The 17332-nt window shown below is 48.5% G+C and overlaps 1 protein-coding gene across 7 annotated transcripts in view; it reads left to right on the top strand.

The window, feature by feature from the left end:
• The first annotated feature begins 10330 nt into the window (after window positions 1-10330).
• Window positions 10331-17332, top strand: part of CHD7 (chromodomain helicase DNA binding protein 7) — a 133477-nt gene continuing 126475 nt past the window's right edge. For 5 of the 7 annotated variants that reach the window (XM_064706138.1, XM_064706144.1, XM_064706145.1 and 2 more), the window contains exon 1: window positions 10331-10730. The gene's annotated coding sequence lies outside the window, so the exon portion shown is untranslated. Of the gene's footprint in view, window positions 10731-11657; window positions 11839-12835; window positions 12940-17332 lie in introns of those variants that run through there. The other 2 variants (XM_064706139.1, XM_064706141.1) reach the window with 2 other exon arrangements.

Here is a 17332-nt window from a genome sequence, read left to right on the forward strand (position 1 = left end):
TCTCACAGATGAACACCTCTTCCTTTTTGACATCCCTAGTTTAGACGGGTTTAACTAAATGGAGAAACATATTTTATGCAATGCATGCTTTTACGTGCATACTAATAGAAAGTATACATTGAAATACTATTTAATAGAGAGACAGGCAGCATCTGAAAAGCACATAAGCCTAATTGATTCCAGACACAACTGGCCTGGATTTTGTTTCCTCTTATTCCAACTTTCTGACCTTGTAAAAATTATCTTGATTGTGTTATACTAAAACAAGGCCATGATCTTGCAAAAACTCCCATGTGTGCTGGAGCAGAGAGGTGCCCAGCGCAGCGCCGTGTACGGAACGAATGCTGACAGCGTCAGGCCCCAGCAATGCCTGGTTTGTTTCCCCTTGCTTATATCTAATCATGGTGAAGCAATAGTCTCACTTCTGCTGAAAGCTGGATCTGGGTTTTCATTTTTAAAGGGGGTGAAAAATGCGTAATGAAACTTACGATTTGTGGTGAATGATAGGTTTAAAATTCTCAGAGCAGTTTAAGCTACTGGGATTTTATGGCATTTAGGCCAGGGGAAAGAGCAGAGAGGGTTTAAAAACATGCATTGCCTATAATTTTTTTTCAGTTGTGTGTGTGCATGTGTGGTGGTATCTCTGTTTTTCAGAAGATTGTTTCTAGGGATTGGTTGGAGGGTTGAAGGACTTACTGGCTTTGATGATAACCCTTCCAATACCGTTGTGCTTTTGTATAAACATGCACAGAAGACCCAAGACAGCAGAGTGTTCAATGTGCTGCTGTCTTTGGCTCTGGAGAACTTCTAATAATATTTTCTGCTTGAAAAAATCCTAGGCCTGGGTAGACTGATCCTTTTATTACAATAACTGCTGTTGCTCCTTCTATTTGGGAATCTGTGTCTTGCTATCCTTAAATCTCTGTGGAGGGTAGTGACAAAGAAAGGTCTTTCCAGCATATTGAACTGATGATCCTTCTCCTTATTTCTCTGAAGGCTCTCCTTTTGGTTTTTTTCTGGATCAAGAATAAACTGTGTGTTTGGGCCTTTTTCAGCAAGGTTCCCATGGGACAATCATTGTAAGCACTGGGATTGCCTGTTTAGTAGCAGGGAGGCTTATAAAAAGCAACTCCAGGTGGAAGTGGGCCTTTTCCTGCTCCTCCCTTCATCCTGCTGCATTCCCTTTCATCCAAGCCTTGAGAACTGCCTGCCATTCAGCCTAAGGTACAAAACTAAGAGAAGTGTACTCCCTTGACTGAGATATTAAGAGTGTCTGCCTTCACTTACGTTGATTTGTTAATGTTCTGGGGAGTTTTGTTGTATACAATGCACTGTGTCAACTTCTGGTGGTTCTACAACAGCAGATACAACTCAAAAAGCTAAGTCTACCTCTGAAGAAAGCAAGCAGCTTTTATGCATCATGAAACTTGGTTTCCAAGAAGTTGGCATCAACATGACTGCCATCACATTTGGGATTTTTTAGCTACCGTGTCAACGTTTCTTATTTCCCAACAGATTGCAAGGTGGACATGGTGTGTGGTATGTTACTTATTGAATAAAAAAGCCTGAGAGCATGTGCAGTGTTCTGACTCAAAAGTCATGTTAGTAACCTGCTGCACCAAAGATGAATGTTCGTGCCAGCACTGCATCTGTTATCTTTATCTTTTAGCAACTACTTTACAGCTTTTCTGTTAAGTTATAGACAAGCTCCAGGTGAAAACCTGCTGCCTTGGAAGCTGTGATACAATCTGTGCGCTCAGTGCGGAATATTCGGCGTGTTCTGACTTGTGGTTTTTAAGAGAGAAAACAATTGGCCCATTGCTGCTGAGCTGTGCTGTTCTGTGCAGCACTGCCAGAGTGGGCAGCCTCTGGAGTGGGACCTGTGGCATCACAGATGTGCCTCAAACCAGCTCCCTTCTCGGCCACCACGGGATGAAGACACGAGATCTTCATCCTTAACTGAAACAAGGTTCTGTTCTGTTCATCAGAGTGAACCAGCAAATACAATGATTGTGTAAGTTGCCTGTCATACCCAAAGTATAAACAAACCTGTGCACAGGAGAGGTGAGTTTCTGGCCAGCTTTCAGGGGAGTTCCCTCAGTGCTGCAGAGCCAAGGTGTTCCTCTTGAAGGATAAAACTAATTTTAGATATTTATGCAAAACAGAAACAGAAAATGTGCAGAATGGTGCTTTAAACACTGACTTGTGGCTCCAGCTTTATTTCTTCAAGTTTGGTACATCAGAGAACACCTCTGCTTTCAAACCATGTCAGCATGAGTGATGAGCATGCAGCACCTCGTGGAATCAGACCTTACAAGTCTCCTATGAAGTGAGGTATTCTTTTACTTGTGAGTTGGTATTGCCAGAGTACCTTTTTTTTTAAAGGTTCAATTAATGGTGTGATCTATTAAATACTTCACTGATTAGAAGTTTTTTTCTACAATGAAGGTGGTAAAGTACTGGCACAGGTTGTGCAAAGGTAGTCGATGCCCATCCCTGGAAACATTCAAGGTCAGGTTGGATTGGGCACGGAGCAACCGGATTGAGTTGAAGATGTCCCTGGACACTGCAGGGTGGCTCTTAGAGGTCCCTTCTGACACAAACTATTCTTGGGTTCTGTGATCAAATTCTGTGTAGCCAATCAGTTGTTTCTTTTCTTGCAGAAAAGTGCTCCACAAAGGATACATGTTAGCTTGGACTGGGGGGAGCTGTGAAGATCGTACAAGCCAGTTTAAGTCCTTACACACTTGCTGAATACATCTCACAATTTTTAAATGTCCCTATTCGCACAATAATTAATAATAAGTGTGAGTGCATTCTCCTTTTCCTCCAAATTGTGCTGTTTTCATAGCTAAGTATTGATTCATGTTTAAATTTTCATCCCTTAAACTGTTTTGTGTCTGTGGAAGGAAGACCACAGCTGGCACCTTTGCTACTCTGTAACAGAAAAACATTTCCATAAACTTTATACTTAACTATGTATGAGACTGTTTCATCAGCTTCACCGTGTATGAGACTGATTTCTCAGAGCTGGGTCTGAAATAGCTGAAGGAGCAATTTATTGTACTTTTTTCCCTATATAAACATACAGTGACTTTATTTATGTCCCTATATCCTTCTGAAACCAAATTTTCCATGCATGCCATTCCAGAGAGAGAAAGGACAAGACAGAGAAGGAAAGAGACAAGAGAGATGTCACAAATTACTCTGCTGCAAGGCAGCCCGATAGTCCCATGATAAAGCCAGTGTACAAAAAGACAAAGAATAAACTGAACTGGTGTAGTGCAGAGTATGTTTGTGAAATGTCTCAATTGCACCAAGATAGGAGGACAGTAACCACTGTAGATGATCAGTACAGAAATCAAAATGAACTTCATATAGGAAAAATAAATCATCAGTTTCGTGGAGAAGTCAGGGTAGATGCTTTTAGGGAGTTTGTAGAGCATCACTAACAAAATTACAGTGGACGATGCAGTTCTGCAAAATGCTCTCTTAGGATTTATCAATAGGTGGCATATGTAAGTCATCAAGAACAATGTAAAGATGACTCCACTGAGTGCCAGTGAGTTCCCAACTGCCACAATGTCCTTGGTTTCATGGTGCTGAAAAATAAAGTACAGAATGGGGAGAGAAAGCAAATAAGAGATGTAGAATACAAAAGGAAGTGGTGAAAGAAGGAAGGATATTCAGCCTTAAAAATAAATTTTAGAGGGAATCAGATAAATTTTCCAATGTGTAAAAGGTTGGAAGAGGTTTGATCAATTCTTTTTGAATGCTGGTGAAATACCAGAACAGGCTACCTAGGAAGTTCAGGTCTCTGCTCTGTGGAGGGTTTCTAAGAACAGGTTAGACGAACATCTGTTGGGGATTGTCTGGGGCTACTTTATCCTATCTGTGTGCAGCCTGGGGGGACCAGATGGCCTCTTCAGATCCCTCTCAGCCCCCTTCCTATAAGTTTACCAAGTGGGGAGGGGAGTGGACCTGAGTTTAATGAGAAAACAGTATCATCCTATTAGCTGATCCTCTTTCAGAATAGAAGAAGAATCAGAAAGAAACCACATTTAACTTAACTATATAATTAAATAGATTTTTAATTGTTGTAGACTTGCAGTTTTATGAAGCATTTAAAAAAGCAAACACAGAAAAAATTTTAAACAGTTATTAAAAAGTTATAAAATAGAACATTTTTAAATGCATCTTTTTCCCAATGAACATAAGCAGGAAAAATAGTTTATAAGCATTTTTCAAGGATGGTTTGTAAATATTTTTCAAGGATATTGGGTGTGTTTGGCCATAGGTTTTGCATTGCTTCCTATTTCAAAACAAGCAATGACAACATCCGTAGTTGCATCCGAGGATGTCACACCTAGGTGCTCCTTGCATATGCAAACCCGGGAAATAATGGTGAGAAATCACTCTTGCTCCCCAGTCCACAGAAGGAACAAGTTATTCAGTACCTGCTCTGAAAAATCTGGAAAAGATGAATGGAAATGTGGAAGTCAGTGCCTTGCCTCCTCGGCAGGTGAACTCTGTGACTGCGGCAGCGTTTCCTCCCTCTCTCCCTGCCTGTGTGCTGGGAAGTTCCAGTGAAATACTGCTGCTCTGGAAAGTCCTGTTCACAGGAGGAGACGTGACCTCTCAGCGAGTCAGATCCAATTTTACGGGCGGCTCTGAGTCAGGGTGGAGCCCGAGCACTGAACTTTGTCTTTAGGAGGAAGTGATGTTGGTGGCAGCCCGTGTTGCTAAGCAGACAAGTTGCAGTGTTTTTATTTCAGCTGATACTTTTGGCGGGGGTGTGACTTCATTCTTAGATATGATGCCTTCCATTTATTAAGGACAAAGGTCAGGAATTGCCAGTGCTGCGATAGCTGTGGCTCTCCATGTGAGAAGAGGCACATTCTGCTGAGCAGTCAAAGATGGAAATGGGAGTCCTTAACTCTGCTCCTGCATGGTGAGAACAAAACCGACCCTGAAGCTGTCAGCTCATGTCACGGTCCAAGAGCAAACGTCCTCACCAGCAGGGATGATGAGGAGTAGGTCAGTTCTGTGGCTTTGCTCCATTTTTATAAGAAATCACTACTGTTCCTGATTAAAGAAGTGGCCTGGTCTTGTCTCCAGTAGTAGTGAGAACCAGAAGCCTCAGGTGAGCAATGCACTGGCCTCTCAAATCAGAATTTAGACAAAAGCAAGATGATCCTGCCTCATATGGCAGCAAACTAAGGGATGAGTCTGTTTGGGAGGGACAGCAAGTTGTTTGTCACCTCTGTGCCGCTGGCACTTGGCTGGGTGCCTCCTTCCAGCCATCCAGATCATCGTAGGTAAGCAGCAGTAGCCAGGCAGCATTTTGGAGAGGTTGAGTGGGACAGTGCAGACAGGCTGGGGACAGCTGCCCACAGCTGTGTGTGCACCCACAGCACCCACAGTGACGTGTCACAGTGTGCTGTGTCAGACAGACTTTTCACCTATTCCCCCCTAAAGTCTTGGGTTAGTCCTTAAGTTAGCCTTGAGAGGGCTGTATGTTGTTATGTGAGAGATACTGCTGTATCAAACCACTTCCACAAAAAAGAATAAATTTTGGGAGTATTTCCCTCTTGTTGCTGGATTCCCAAGGATGAGGCATCAGGGAATGATGGTGCCCCTCAGAGAGCTCTGCCCCTGAGAGGCCTGACAGGTGAGTGGCATGTGGGCAAGAACTGCTGGAGCTCGCTGCCCCTCTGCTTTTCTGGTTCAGTTGCTCAGTTAAAGAGTTCCCTGCCACAGAAGTGGCTGTTTGGGCCAGTTCCAGCTTTTGTCACTATGCCTGGCTTGAGTTTCAAAAAAAAAAAACCCGACCAACCCACACAAGTGTCTACCCTGGTTTGCCCTCTGTTCCCTTAGCTTGCTGGTGCCACAGGGTGGCTCCTTGTAGCACTTACATTTCCAGCACTTTTAGCTCTTCAGCTGAAGTTGTAAAGTTGCTCTTTCTGATACGAGTCTGTTGCTTCCTGGTACTTGCTAAAATCCACGTGCTCTTGGTATTTCAGCATGCTATGAGTTAGTGAACGATTTCTCCTGAAAAAATATTTCTTTTCCTTCAGCTTATGGCATATCACTATCACCTGTGCTCTGTTGGCCACTACACACTTTGTCATGTGTGCTTCCATTGCTCTGTAAATTTTGAGAAACTTTGAGTAAAACTTTCACTTGTGAAAGAAAAAGAAACCATTTGACTTTTTTCACTTCATTTGACTGAAACAGTGTTCAAAGATTAATAAAACGTGAGTATGTGTCATGGCTGTGTGACTTTGGAGCCACTTCCCAGCAACCATGGGACAAAACATGAGGTCAGAGGCTCTGAAGTGGCATCCTGAATGCTGAGCCTGAAGTGCTCAGTTACTCCAAGCACAAGCTTGGGCTCACTATATGGTTTCACATCTCTCCTTATATGAATAAAAGTAAAAGCAAGCCTGTGAGAGGAGAAGTTTTTGAATTTTGGGTACATCTGTACAGAATTTCCTCGGGAGCCGAAACTTCCTTTACCAAAGCAAAAAAGCTTTTTAGAGGAAGCCACCTGGAGGGCATGGCAGCAGCACAAGTACTTTCTGTCGGATCTGATGCATGGCTTGGACCTTCACAGTGCTGAGCAGGTGAGGAACCAGATGTGCTTAACAGAGCTGCTCTCCAGCAGGGTGGGCTGCTCTGAGCTCTCTGCACAGCCCTCAGCAGCTCTCAAACAAGCTCAATACCTCGACTGGATTGTCAGGAACGAGGCACAGACTGCTTGGCCCTTGTAGCCTGGAGGCCTCCCTGTGCACAGCCTGTCTGGGGACTCAGGACTTTGTGAGGTGTCATCTGCTACCCGCGGAAGTGACAATGTCTAGATCTTAAGATCACATTTTGCTGTACGTGGCTGTTAAAACAGGTGCTGGTTCTTCAAAGTCTACTGAATAAGTAACCTGCCTTTGTATTTTCATGTGATGCTAAATCATTTGCATTTTGTAATTCTGATATTTTAAAACAGGTTTAAATGCCACCCAGCAATCTCAGTGCTGTACTTCTTACGGAGTACATTAACTTATCTCTGCACAGCTATGCCTGTCATACACAGTGGCTTGCTCAGCTTGGTACAAACTATCCCCACAAACTTGAGAGTTTACCTGGTTAGGTAAAGTGTAGCAATTCACTGGGGTTTTGTTGGTACACATACCCTTGCTCTGCAACTGCTGTTGAAATTCTCAGCCATTAATGCAAATTCTTTCTAATCTGTGAGCCAAATGGCTGCCTACATCAGATGGATTACTTCTTCCCAACAGCACACAAAGGGTTGGGTGGCTGGCTACAAGTGAATTTTCATCCCTGTCATCTCTTGGGTATTTTAATAAGCTGTTACCAATAAGGTTAATCATGAGGATGCCATGTTGGTGTTTCCTCACTCTCCTATGAAGCTGCCTTGTTGGTAACTCGTGGAGTTACAGCTTTCTCCTTGGGGACTGGCTGAAGCACAAGTTAAGGTTTCAAAAACCTTTCCTGTGCAGCAGCTGCACTGTGATATATTCTGTCCACGTCTGGCACTACCAGTGAGTGTGCATGTGTGTGAACTTGTGCCACACCGTGACAGTGTCCCATCCTGGAGTGGTGAAACCACTGCTCCACTTTTCCTTACTCTCTATTTCCTGTTATTGAGGAGTGAGAGGATGGCTGTAATTCTCCCCCTTCTGCGAAAGTGCTATTTGCAGATTCTGTTTCTTCTGATGTTGGAAAGCGTTGGGAGACTCCCTGCACATTTTTATGACCCGAGCAGTAAGCCAGCTGATTCCATAGGCCATGGCCTGAGGATGATTTATGGCACCTGAGGAGCTGGTTCTGTGCCTTCTACAAGACACAGTCGAGACTGGGACATTTTTTTTTCCAGTGGAACAAACATTTAACCAAGTACCTATCCATGCCCCCCCCCCCCACTGCTTCTGCCATGTTAATATATTTCTTTTTTTAAAGAAGTGCAGCATTTCTTTGGTTGGCTCACTCTGGCACCACGATATGCTTTGAGCACTTTTCATGCTCGGCAGCTTTTCTCTCTGATTTCTGCTCAACAAGAAACTGAAACAAGTTCTAGAGGGAGCACTGAGGCTGCTGGCAGTTGGTCTCAGAATGAGTTTCTCGCGCCCCTAAATCTTGGAGAACTTAAATCTTTGAAAGCAAGGGGAGTTCCAGGCAGGCTTACGCTGCACCAGGGTGCTTGGCTGTCAGAGTAGGGGCACGCTTAAATGATGCACGCAGAGAAACAGACTTGGGGTAAATGTTTCTAGGCTGTTTTCTCTCCGGTCTGTCAACATACTGCAAGAGAAAGCTGAAACTGATTACATTTGGTAACTTGCAAAAATACCTCTGTGTAGGTTTGTTGTTTTGTTGTTTGTTTTTTCAAAGGGTACAGAAATACAAATAAAAATATAACGATGGTAAACTGGGCAAATTTAGTGAAGGTATACTTGGGGCATGTGCTGCTTCAAAGTGTTTTGTTTTTAAATACTATTTCCACTTGCTATTTTTAACTTCACGGAAGACCTTGGCGAAGAACAGGGAGTGTATTCTACTGCACCATCATGTGCTATCAGCTTTTCACTGCATTTTTCAGCTGAAAACCTGGGAGAGCAACACCACCCCAGCTGCTGGCCCCTTTCTGGGTGACTGCACGGGCCCGGCTGCATGGAAGATGGTGATGCCTCCCAAACTGCTAACCTCCCCTTCTCCCAAAAGGTGCCTTCTCCTAAACCCAAGAGAGACTGAGTAGGCCAGACATGAATGACACAACGTGGAAGAGTGTCATACTTCCTCTGGAGAAGCCTGAAATATTTTTGCAGCTGTAGTGGCTCTCATGGCCGTGGAATCAACATGGACACCTGGACTGAGGGAGCCAACAGCCCGAGAAGCTTTTGACATGCACGTTGCCTGGATCCAGCTCCCAGCCTACTAACTGTGTGTTAAAAGAGCGCAGAGGAAAAGCTGTGTGAGATCCTGCGAGGACAGGACGCCTTCTCTCTTTCCCACGGCAAAGATACGAGGGTGGGTGCAGTGAGCAGCCCCCTAAAAGGAGCGGCAGGAGCTGGAGGGGGAGGGTGTCCCTGCCCAGGAGCACATGACTGTTTTTCCTTCTCCAACCTGCCACTAACAATGATGGTAAAAAGTTATCTCGTCAAACGACTCGCTGAAAATTCCTGTAATGCCGAGTATCTTTGCACTGGGTTTACGCTTTAATCTCTTTATACTTTTAAGACGCTTATTTAGTTTCCAGAGCAGTGCGGGGAGGACCGCTAAGCGCGCTACTGGTAATCACTTTTGGGTGGGATTTGTCTAATTTACTTACGGAATGAGTTTGTTTCGCTTTGTATCACGAATTCGAACGCACCGCTGACAAACTCGGCGGCGGCACAGCCGGACCCTGTGCCGGTGCCGGTGCCGGGGGAGCGCGGCCCCGCCGGGACGGGGGCGCTGCCGCGGCCGGGCGGGCGGGCGGGCAGCGCTTAATGGCCGCTTCCTTTTGAAATCCCGACCCGCTCGGGACAAAGTCCACCCCAAACGGCGCTCTCGGGCGATCCTACCCCGCCTCGCCCCGCCCCGGTGGCCGGGATGAGGGAGGCGGGCGGGGGTGCGGTGCCCACTGCCCGTCCGGGGGCAGAGGCCGGGGCCGGGCAGCCTCCCGGGACGCCTCTCGGTTTCGTTTCGCCGCCGCGGTTGGGAAGTTTGAAGAGCGGCAGTGACACAGTGACACCTCACACACAACACACCCCCCGGGCTTCACCGGGAGTTTCCCGGGACGGGACGCGCCAGGGCGGGCGGGCGGGCGCGGCGCTGCCCCCGAGGTGCGGAGCGGTGCGGAGCGGCCCCCCTGGGCCCGGTCAGTGCGGCGGGGCGGAGCGGAGCGGAGCGGAGCGGCGGGGGAGCGCACGGAAGACGCCGTGCCCCGCCGTGCCCCGCGGCAGCAGCGCACCCTCGGCCGGGCAGCCGGACCCCGGCGGGGCGCTGGCGGGCCGCGGGCAGGCAGGTTAGTGACCCCCGCCCTTCCCCCGCCCGGGGCGCGGGGGGGGTTTCCTATTTTTTTTTTCCCCTCCTCTTTTTTTTTTTTTTTTTTCCCCTTTTTCCCCCTTCTCTCATCGTTGCATAAATTATGCCGGGCGGGGCGGTGACGTCGCGGGGGCGGGGCGCGCGGCGGCGCTCGCCCCCGGGGAGGGGGCGGTGTCGGGGGCGCGCCTTGTGGCGGCGGAGGGAGGGAGGAGGGAGGGGAGGGAGGCGGCGGGGGCGGGCGGGCGCAGGGGGCGGCAGCCGCCGGGCTGGCTGGTGTCGCGCTCGGCTCGGCTCCGGCGGGCGCGCTCGCTCGCTCGGGAACTATCGGATTAAACTTGAATCGAGTGAAATTACACAAAGGAGCGAAGCGGAGCCGGCGGAGACCCCGAAACTACCCGAGACCCGCGCTGACCCTTCCTCTCCCTCCCCTCCCTTCCACCCCTCCTTCGCCTGCCCGCCCCGGTCAGGGATCCCCCTCCTCCCCTCTTAGCCCAGCCCCGGTGCGAGCGAGCAACTCCGTGCGTGTGTGTTGTGTGCGTGTGTGTTGTGTGCGAGACCCGCACCCCGCCTCGCCCCCCCGGCCGACGGCACCAACTCCGGAGCGTGTCCCCTCCTCCTCCCCGGCCCTTCGGCGGAGGGCAGCGAGGGAGCGAGCGGGGGACACCGGTCCCCGACGGCCACGCACCGGCCCGGTGAGTGACCCCGCACCTCACTGGGCGCGGACGGACGGACGGAGGGAGGGAGGGACGGACGGAGGCGGGCGCCGGCCATGGAGCAGGGCACCCGCGGCAGGTCTCTGTCCCTGGCGGAGCGGAGCGCAGCGGCGCGGGGGTGCTCGCTGCCGGCGGCGGTCCGGGGGGGTGGGGGATGCTGAGCGCTGCCGCGGCTCCGGGCGAGGCGGGGCGGGGGGGGTGTGTGTGTTGAGGGGGGTGTCTCAGCGGGGCACTTCCCCGGGTGTAAATGGCTTTTTGTTGTGCTGCGGCCGGCCGGCCGGCCGCCTGCCTCGCCTCGGGGGAGGGGAGGGCACCGGGGAGCCAGAGCGCCGGCGCCCCTTCCCCTTCCCTTCTTCTCCCCCTTGCGCTCCTCTCCGCAAGTTTGGAGGGTGACTAAAAATCCGGGAAAAGTTGAGCGAAACTGCGCGGCGGGGGCGGCGGGGCCCAGCGCCGGCCGGGATGGCCGCGGGAGCGCTTCCCCCGCTGACCACGCTGACGGCTCCCGGCGGCCGCGTCGGCACAACAAGCGCTAACAAAGTGAGGGCGCTTCCCTGCCGCGCACGGCCCGGCCCGGCCCGGCTCGGCCCGGCACCGCCCCGCTCCGCGCAGGCACATGGGTCGCCGGGGCCGGGGCCCGGGCCGCAGCGGGGGCACCCCCAGCGGAGGCCGGGCGGTGGGTGGCGGCGGGCGGCAGGAAGGCGGGCGGGGAGGGAGGAGAAGGAGGAGGGAGGCGGGAGCACGAGGTGCCGCTCCGGCCGCCGGTGCGCGCGGCGGGGGGATCGTCCTGCCCCGGCGGCACCGGGAGGGGGCAGGGGGCGGCCGGCGCTCCCCGGCGGCCGGAGAAGAAAGGGGAGCGGGGGAAAGAGGGAGGGGACGGGAAGGGAAGGGAGAACGCTCCCCGAGGCGGCCGGAGCGGTGCCGGCGGACGCCGCATAATAGGGGTTTCACCCCGCCGAGTACCTTCGCTCCGCCGGCGCGGAGCCGGAGCGGGCGGGAGGCGCTGCCGCCGCCGCCGCGCACATGGGGTCGGGGCCGGGGCGCTCCCCTCGTCGCGCTTCCCCCCACCCCGTTCCGGGCCATTTTGAGGGTGAGCGGAAAAAGGTGGTTTGAGGCCAAAGCGGTCGGGGCGAGCAGCGAGGGGGGGCCCGGGTGCGCGGGGCGCGGTGCGGAGCGGGGCCGGCGGCGGGCGCTGCGTGCGGGGCGGCGGGGAGCGGGCAGCGCCTGTGCGTGTGCGCGGGTGTGAGAGAGAGAGAGAGCGGTGGCGGGGGGAGGGGGGCAGGGTTGTTAGTGAGTCTCAGGGAGAAGGCGCTGCAGGCAATGAGCAGCCATCATTACGTTGCCTTCATTTATCCCGGTAGCGCTACATCAGGGGACGCGCTCCCACGCCGGGGGAGCCCCTCCGGGCGCGCCCCGCGCTGCCGGGCCGGTCTCCGCGGGTGGGTGTCCGGGGGGGCGGGTCGGGGTGCTGCGGAAGGGGTGGCCGTGGGCACGGGCTGGAAATGGAGCCGGTTTCCCCGGCTCCCCCCGACAGCCCGCTCACGCCCGGGTTTAAAGTAGTTGTTTTTTAAACAGACAATGGACAAAAGGAAAGTAGCGATGGATGCCCGGGAGCTCCCTGTCCGCTGCGGGGCCGCGCGGCGCCGCGCAACTCTCCCGCACTTCCCCACTTTCTGCCTTTGTTTTCGTTTGGGAAGGGGCCGAGCGTGCCTCCCCACTACAGAAAAGGGCGATTTTTTTTCATTTGCGAGAAGCCTCTTGGTTTTTTTTTTTGGTCCTTTTTTTTTTTTTTTTTTTTTTAATTTCCCGTGCCACTTGGGCTTCCGCGGATGTTTCGCTTGGGCAATATCAGAATAACCTCGGTGCGATAAGTTTGTTTCTGTGTCGATGTTCGTCTCGATTTTTACTCTCATCAAAGCAGATCGCGGGCAGTGTTTATCCTGGAAGATGGCTTTCCGGAGAATGTGTTAGCCCTTTTTTTTTTTTCTCTTCCCTTTTCCTTTTTTTCTTTTCTCGTGTTATACGGGACTAGTGGAGGTACAAACAAGCAAGTTGAACAAAAAATGTTTCTGTTCATTTCCTCACAGATCATCCATTCTAACGACGGCAAAAAAATCTTAATGACTATGACCTTAGCAGCATGGGTAGCTGATTTTTCCCAATTATAAATCCCGTTAGTTTGCGGTAATGTGTGAGTATCAATATATAATTCATATTAAAAAGCATGATCCATAATTATTATTCTTCTTTTTTTTTGTTTTTTTTTTTTTATAAAAGTTGAAATCTATCATTTTCCAATGAGAGTGCTGCATCTGTCGCTTGGAGTGTTTTTGTCTCGCTGTTGCACAACAGAGGCTCTCCAGTCTTTAACCTAAAATGGCAGCTTTAATTTGACTGGGGCCCATTCATTGACAATGATAATAAAAAGGCTGAAAGCTAAATGTAGCTGGATGCTTGGGGCACGTATGCAGAACACTTTCCTCTCCATTGCTGGGTGCTGCTAAGAGAGGAACTTCCAAGCTCCCTAGTTTCCACCGTGAAAGTTTCCAATACTTTTTTTTCTTATTAACAAAATAAAAATAATAATAAAACCCCCACGTTGCTCAGCATAGACCATATTTTAGATGTCCAGGTTGCTTACAAACTTAACAGTGAGGTGACAGAGAGAGCTCCCTTGAAGAGGTCTGCTTTTATAGCACCAGCAGAAAAATTCTAGTAATCACTTCTAAAATAAGATGCAGTTTGGGGGAAAATTAACCATTTCTTTCTGAGGTTTGTAACAGGTGATCAGAACAATTACATTCTGTAAAAAAATTGTATTTTCCTATCTCCAGCCACCAAAAGTCGGGAGTATGGCTTGTTTCTTCTTGTTTGGTGTTGTAAATGTGCTCAGGGTTTTGCAGAAATCCTTATGATAGTGTACTATTTTCCTCTAGGTTAAAACCACAGCTGCTTGGAAAAAGTAATTATTTTTGGTCTTAGACATAATGTGAAGTTTGAAACAGTTTCACAAAACAAAATTTCCCCTACTAAAGTATTGGTGAATGCCACAGATTCACTCATCTTGCCCTGTCTTTCTGTTAACCTGAACTGCTTATTTTCAGTCTCTTTTGAGCTGTTTTATAAACTTTATGAAGATCATTATTAAAGCCATTGCACAGGCTCTTAGAAGAGTATTAAATGCTTGTGATTGCAAGTGTAACTGAATTACTAATTCACTGATACTAATTGGATAATCATATTTGACCAAATATCTTACTAAATATTTAACAATGTGATGACATTTCTGTTATTGCTTGTAAATCATGGTTAGGTTATTTAAGCAGGGGAAAAAGTCTCATATTTGCAATCCAAAATTATTTTATTGCCTCTTCAGTAATGAAGGAAAGTTTCAATCACAGGCAAGGATCACACAGTCCTTTTAGGAAAATAAAAATTTCTAGGGGTTTTGCACTGTAACAATGTCAGTAAAAATGAGGTTTAGTGGAACACTAAAACGCTGTGCAGTGATGGGAGATTTCAGTTGCGACCAGTTCCTTTTGGGTTTCGTTAATGCAGAAGCCTGAAGAGTTGTGTCAGAGGAGCCCTGTAAAGGTTTCCCTGTCCGTGCAGAGGGGTCAGTTAACCTGAGTGTAGTTTCTTTCCCATGTGAGCTATTTGCTGTTTTTGAACTGAAAAGCTTCTGATGAATGTTTGCAGTATTTGCCGTTAACACTCAAATAACATTAGGACTTTTATAAGATGTATAAAACGAGTTGTTGGCAAGCCCAGGTGGCTCAGGCGGATGGCAAAGCTGCAGGCAGGTACTGAAGAAGGAAGTGCTGCTCAGTCTGGGCTTGGCATGGATGGGTGGGTGGGTGTTGTGCTCAGTGGGCCTGCCCTGCCCCAGCACACGGGGAGGCTCCGTGCCAGCTCTGTGCCCCACGGACGGCGGCTCTGCGGGCAGGAGAGCCTGCAGTGTGAGGATACAGCAAAGCCTAAACAAAGGCAACCCAGACACGATTTTCTGTCAAGCTGGAAAGGCCTGAGTAATAGAGGCTTCTCAGGTTTTCTCAGAGCTGCTGAAGTGTGGCAGTGAGGCCGCGTTGGCCATGGGGTTTGGTTTTGTTTGTAGCCTATGGTGTGATAGGTAGAGGTTGCTAAGGTGGGAAAGAAGAGGTGGAAGAAAGTAACCAGAAGGAAGGAGAGTGGAAATAAACGCAGGTGTCTCCTTGAATCCTGTGCCTTACCTCTATCCCTTATTTCCCACTCATTTTTACATTAGGTTTCAGATGGAAAGCCTTTAGGATGCGCTGGTCGGTATTTGCTCTTGTGAATCTGACGTAATTCAAACAAAAGTGTGCGGCTACCAAGGGTACAGGCAACTGTGAGACGAGTGGTGTGTGTGTCTGAGGGTCTTTCTTCCCCCAGTTCCCTTAAATCCTCATTTCCAAACCCTTATGTATTTGTCTGCTGTGAGCAAATCACTAACTGCTCAGATTTATGAGCTGGTTAACTGATGCCCATAAGTAACACAGGTGATACTTTTATGTTACTTTAATGTTCCCTGTATACAAGAGAAAACTGCAAATTTTAGTAAATAATTAAACTCTCTTTCTGACAAATGACTCTGTTGTGTGTAGGTGAGGCTTTAGCCTTCACTTTTCCAACAGAAAAGTTACTGTATTAATTCAGCTTCACCATTTAGCTTCATCGTTAAGACAGACATTAACTCCATCATTTCTCATAGTTTATATTTCCATGAATAGCTTGTCAGCACAAATACTACTGGATTTTAATGCAAGAAAGTTTTAAATACTGTCTATATTGTAGCAGTGATAAAAAGGCAAAGGGAAGCTCCAACTATGATTTAATTTTTAAAACTCTTCCAGAGGAAGGAGTGAGGTACAATATGCAGAAACATCCCATGTTTTTATTAGGGTTCTGATGAGATACTGAAGCCTGATGGAAGATTTCCTCCTGATTTCTTTCTGCCTGCACAATCTGACTACCTTTCAGTGATTCACATCTTACCCAAGATCAGCAGTCATGGAAATGCCACGTTGTAGATGTGCACTAAAATCTGTCTTGGAAAATGAGGTTGGAGGGCATGATGCAAAAAATAAAAAGGAGGTTATGACCTAAAGCACACATTCCAAGAGCCCAAATATGACAACAAAGCTCTTAAGGGTGTTCCTAAGTATATAAAAGCTGATTAGCTCTTAGCTTCCAACATTGTGACTTTTCTGAGATGTAAACATGCACCTAGAAGAAGCCAAGCCAAAACCAAGGATCTTTGTGCTGCCGCTTGGGTTCTTCTCTGGATGCTGTTCTGTAGCTGTTTCTAAGCACTCTGGTTGTTTTGCTGCCTTTATGCTGAATGCATTCTCCTTAAAAAAAGGAAAAAAAAAAGGGAGGGGTACAACTTAATTTAAGCATTTTCTTTTAAAAGTTAAGATTCAATAGAAGAGTGCTAGTTACCATATAAGCTGCTCTTTTAGTAGAACATTGTAACACATGACTTTGAAAGCTTATTGGCATGTGGGAACTAACCAGAAGCCCTTGCTGGCATGATGTAGGGCTCCCTTTGCTCTGTAGTGACCTATATAGCTATTTTGGGTGTGGTTTTGCTTGGCTTTCATGGGAGCTGAGTCCAACCTTCCTCTGACATAGACAATTGCTGTGACGAGAGGGCCTTGAGGGGAATGGTGGGGAATAAATAACTTTGGGAATCAATTGTCTGGAAAAAGTCATTGCAGCCAAAATGTCTGCCCTCTTCCTAATGGTTCTGAGGGGAAAATAAAATTTCATTTATATGGTCCTGATCCTAGAGGTTATTCTGTTCAGGTTTCATTTAAATATGAGCTTGTGTTTGGGGAGAGCAGTACAGCAGCTTACCTGCCTGGGAGTAGCTGGCATTTGGCAAATCCAGTGCTGGAGAGTTTTGCAAGCACTTTATTTTAATGTCCTTGAGCCACTTTTTAAGCTGTTCAGCTGAGCTTACTGCTAGAACTTCAACAGGTAGCTGGCTTTAACATTTCTTGGTGATTTTGAAAGAAATTGACCTCCCCACAGTTTATTATGATCTCTATCTACAAAGCAAGTGTCACTTAAAACATTTTGTGGAGGTGTACATCAGATGTACAAAGTAGGATTCCTTCTGTGCAGCAGAGGCAGTCCTGCTCTGAAAAGAAAACTTTCTTTTCTCCTTCCTGCCCTTTCTACTCCCCTCCCCCCAGCTTTCCCATAGATTTTGTTCCTCTTCAAATTCCTTTCCTGTTGGGTTTTTAATCTTTTTTTCCAATTCATACTGCTTTCTGTTTGCTTAATGGAGTTGTGTTTTCTTGCCAGCCCTAGATAATGAGGATATGTGGCAAAATAAACATGCATTTCAGCTCCTAATAATAATGCTGCTTTCTACCAAAACCGTGGAGGATGCCTAGGCTGGTGTGGAGAGGGCTGGCTGGCTGCACCAAAGCTTGATGAAGTCTCATGTTGGCCCCTGGATGCTGTCATGGCAAGGGGCAGACAGCCAGAGCAGGGGGCTGCTGCATGTGCTGGCAGCTTCCCAAAGGTTCTTCATGACCCTCTGAAGAGGAAAATCC

This window comes from Zonotrichia leucophrys, chromosome 2, assembly GCF_028769735.1.
Source record: "Zonotrichia leucophrys gambelii isolate GWCS_2022_RI chromosome 2, RI_Zleu_2.0, whole genome shotgun sequence".
NCBI lineage: Eukaryota > Metazoa > Chordata > Aves > Passeriformes > Passerellidae > Zonotrichia > Zonotrichia leucophrys.